We start from the raw sequence: 4,987 nt of genomic DNA, 5'->3' as shown, positions 1-4,987 counted from the left end.
ATATTCATGCTTGCCATTACCACCGAATATCAATATCCAACCCATAATTGATCAAATTATAAGTAAAATTTTCGATTATCAACCAAGAACATATAAAAGACCTCACTTATCACAACATATACATACCATAATTAAACTTACACCAATATAGCATATAATACTTAGACTCGATTAATGCTCATTATTCCATCATATTCAAATCTTACTAAACTAACATTATAACCCATATTGATCATTACTATAAACAAATACACATAATTTAGGCATCACAAATAAAGGCAAACTCAAATCACAACCAAACATAACCAAAATTTAACATGTAAATTAAGTCATTTTCGCATGACTTAACCATTATACATAAATGAAATTTAAATTCATCAATTCTCTTTTTATTCGGCAACACCAACCTTTCATATAATTCAATTCGACTCATCTACTTAATTTGATTTAAATTTTTATCAACAACAACACAAAAATTTGCTTAATAACTTACGTCGGATATCGACGGACAGTTGAATTCGACTACTCAACGATTTTTTATTTTCCCCGATCTACGTCCGATCTTTTTGGTTCTTGATCTAAAAAGTTCCAAATTAAGCTCGTTCAAATATAATTTCATTCTTTAAATCCAAATACACATAATTGAGCAATTTACCAATTTACCCCTAACATTATGCACTTTTACAATTTAATCCAATTTTTACAAAACACAAAATATGGAGAATTTTCATATACAATGCTAGGGCCGAATGTTCACTAGGCTTATATAAGTCCTCCCATTTAACTAATTTCACAATCTAATCCTTCAATTTAATATTTTCAAAATTTAACCCTAAATGCTCAAAATTACCAAAAATTCCAATACCAAAAATGTTAATCTAACACATTTATTTTATTTTCTAACATCAAACATAAATTTCATCAAACTATCAACAATGACACTTCATGAATACATAATCAATTTCAAAATTTCAAGCATGGGCTTTATAGTATTCATAGCTACGATCTCAAAAACGTAAAAATTAATAAAAATCGAACTCAAATCACTTACCTAATTGAATTTGCAAGGATCGAAAATACCAAAGCTTAAACTTTCTTTTCTTTCGCTTAGTTTATGCCAAAAATGAGAAGAAAGATGAACACTTTCATCTTTTATCAAATATAATATATCAACATATATTAAAATATATCATAATGTCATAAAATATAATAAATAATTCAAGTAATTAATCCATGCATGTTGGCCAGCCACTAATTCCTATTTATGGCCAAATTGCAACCTTAATATTCCATAATATAAAAACAATCATAATTTGGCCCTTATACGTTAACCCTTAAATTTTTCATTTTACGCGATTAAATCCTTTTTAATTAAATCGACCTCCAAACACTAAAATTTTTAAACAAAACTTTCACAAAAGTAACTTCACACATTTTAACCATAAAAAATAATATTTAATATTATACTGACTTGGATTCATGGTCCCGAAACCACTGTTCCAATTAGGGTCAAAATTGGACTGTTACACTAAGGTTGCATTAACTCGATCTATAGATCCCCTTATTAGGTTTCACCCTAATCTGACAAAATCTTGTCACCCTATCTCTAGGCGCACAATCAACTCCGCTTAATTATGACAAATGTACTCTTAGACACGGTCTATTCCTCCTCTGAATAAGAGCTTAACTTGAATCAATATCCTAGAATATCAAAACAAGAATTAAGAACACATAATTAAGAACAAGTCAAATATTTATCATACAATTCACATAATAATAACAAGATCTATCTTAGGTTTCATTCCCCTTAGTTATTTAGGGGTTTTAGTTCATAACTAAAAAGGTAAACATCTTAGAAGAATAATGAATACAAAACATAAAGAAATACCCAAAACTCCTGAAGGGAAATTGAGGGGAGATCTTTAGTTTTGATGATGAATCCGGCTTCTAAGATGGATCAATCGACTTTCCTTGAGCAGTTCCCTGCTTCCTCCTCTGTGTCCCTTTTTCTCCTCCTCTAGGGTGTATTTATAAGCTTTAGAATGCCTAAAAACCCTTAAAATTGGCTTTTTTCGAATTGGACTCAATTTGGGCTCAAAAAGGACATGCCCGTGTGCGATTACTTCCGGCCGTGGTCAAGCCTATTAAATAGGCACGGGCGTGCGGTCCACCCGTGTGAGTCGTGCTTTGATTCTGCCAAATAGACATGGCCGTGCGATCTGCCCGTGTGAAGAGGTCTAGGCCGTGTTGATTTCATACATTGGCCCATTTTCTCCGTTTTTGGCCCGTTTCTCGTTCCTTTCACTCTCCTATGCTCACCTAAGTATAAAATATGAAATTAAGGCATTAGGAGCATCGAATTCACCAATTTTAAGGAAAAATCATCCATAAAATATGCTAAGCATTGGATAGAAATATGTATAAATTACGGTTTATTAGTCAGTTCATCTTCCAAGATCTATTGTAAGCCTGTTCTTGCCTCGTTTTTCATGCTCTTTACATTTTTGAATTCGTTGTAACCCGATCTATATATTTCTACCACTAATTTAAGAAATAAGCAAAGTCTTAATTTTTTCCCATGATAGATATTTGTGTATTTTGATGTCTAATGGTAGGAAATGCATGTTTAGTGTTTGATAAACAACTTTTGCTAAGTGATTTTTAGTAAAAATGTTAAAAAGGACCTATTTGTAAAAGTTATAAAAATGACTAGTAAAAGTGTGATTAAATGAAAAATGTGGGCTGGTATAAGTATGATAAAGATTCGTCTAGGCTTAGGTAACGAAGAAATTGGATGAAAATCATTTTACAAGCTTAGGGACTAAATTGTAAAAAAGTGAAACAATAGGGGTAAAAATGTAATTTTTGACATAATATGCTTTTTGGACTGAATTGAATAATGCGAGTATTAAATGAGTTAAATTTTTCATTATAGATTAAGAAAAATGAAGTTCGGACCTAGATCGGGGGAAAAACAAAGTGTTTAACGATTAGGTCAAATTCTACTAATTTTTGTACCGAGGTAAGTTCGTATGTAAATAATGCGTTGTTATATTTATGTTTTAAATGCTTTAACATTATATGAATTATGATTGACTCCTTGGACATATTCGAAAAAGTTTCGACAAGCGAGAATTCTCGGTTGAGCCTTAGGAATAGAATAGGATGCGAGTGACATGTCACTAGGAACCTATGTGTCTATGTGATCCGGGTGCTGGTCTCGTACGTCCTACTAGTGGCTGGGTAGTCCAGCATGAGTTGCAAATACCTGACAGCTTGTGTGAGCAGCATTGTGTAGTTACATCCTGACTGACAGCTTGTGTGAGCAGGCCCGTGAATAGCTCGAAAACGAGCCTATATGTATTATGAGATATGAGGTAGTTTTGGCTACATATATGGCACTTATGTGCAAAATTTCAAAGCATCCGTTAATATTTCGAGTGTTCAATGGGAATGTCAAAGTTTTGAAAGACTATGATTATGTTGCGAGTTGGTATAGACATGTACGTAAGACTATGCATAATGATCTTGATATGTGATAAAACCCTGGTAAGGTTGTGATTGAGTAAGTTATGACTATAAGATTTTAATAACATTCATGCAAATTTTCATCATGTTAATTGCACGTTAAATGTGTAGTTATGATGCTTACTATTTGCATAGGAACTTACTAAGCTATGTAGCTTACTCTCATTCCTTTCCTTTGTCTTATAGTGTCACCAAGCAAGCTCAAGGATTTGGAGACCGTAAGAGATCCACTCATACTATCAACAATTATTTTGGTATCAATAATTTCAACATTTTGAATTATGGCATGTATAGGGGACTTGCTCATTTTGTTATGTGTCATAATTGATTTGGCTAAATGTGTTGGCCTATATTGGTTGAAAGTTCATTTTGTATAAGGCTATTTGTGTAACATCCCAAAATAGGGCCTAGTCAGAATAGTGGTTTCGGGACTACAAATTTGACATCAAAATATTTATTTTATGATTATTACGATGCTTAGAATATGAGAATATGCATGTGTTAAAGTTTCATGAAAGAATTCTTTAAGTAAGTGTGCAATTGGAAAATTAGGGACTAAATCGAATAAAGTGCAAAAGTTAGATTCTAGAAGCAATTTGCATGAAATTTCTTTTGATTATAAAATAGAAGGTCTTGGGGAGTAATTTGGCCAATTTTTAAGTTTTTGGACAAAAATGGGCTTGCATGGTTGAAATTTCAAAGAAAGGGCTTAAGGGCATTTTGGTCATTTGGCATATTAATGAAATAAAATGGGAAAAAGGAGGCAAAAATCAGCCATTCTTCTCCCTTGTCCAGCCAAAATTCCTAAGCCACCATAGCTAGGGTTTCCCAGTTTTTCAAGCTCATTAGTAAGTGCTCCCAAGCCCCGTTTTTAATGTTCTTTTTAATTTTGATATCCCGGTAGCTTACTCTCTCCATTTCTACCCATATTTCATGCTAGATTTCATGTTTAAAAATTTACCCATGCATGAGTTACTTGTATTTTGATGTTTTATAGAGGTATATGAAAGTTTGATGAGTGTTAAACAACTTTTCCTAGGTGATTTTCATGAAAAACCCCTAAAGGGACCTTTTTGCAAAAGTTGTAAAATATGTGGTAGAAATGTGAAAATAATGGAAAATGTGGGCTACCATAAGAGGGAAAAGTGTTCGGCTAGGCTTGAGTAATGTAGAAATTGCACGTGTTTCATTATACGAGCCTAGGGCTAAATCGTAAAAATGTGAAAGGTTAGGGGCAAAATGATCAATTGGACTGGGGGTGGAATTTAGACTTGAAATGTATAATATGGAGTGTTAATGATCTATTTTTATTGTTATAGACCCCGAGGAACAAATTTCGAAGGTCAATCGAGGAAAACGAAAGGTTTCAGAATAACCGAAACACGACACCTAAACGAATACCAGGTAAGTTTGGATAACTTAAAGTAAACACTCAATGTGCCTAATTATATGATTTATG

This window comes from Gossypium hirsutum, chromosome A13, assembly GCF_007990345.1.
Source record: "Gossypium hirsutum isolate 1008001.06 chromosome A13, Gossypium_hirsutum_v2.1, whole genome shotgun sequence".
Classification (NCBI taxonomy): domain Eukaryota; kingdom Viridiplantae; phylum Streptophyta; class Magnoliopsida; order Malvales; family Malvaceae; genus Gossypium; species Gossypium hirsutum.
Note: the sequence above shows the minus strand (reverse complement) of the source record.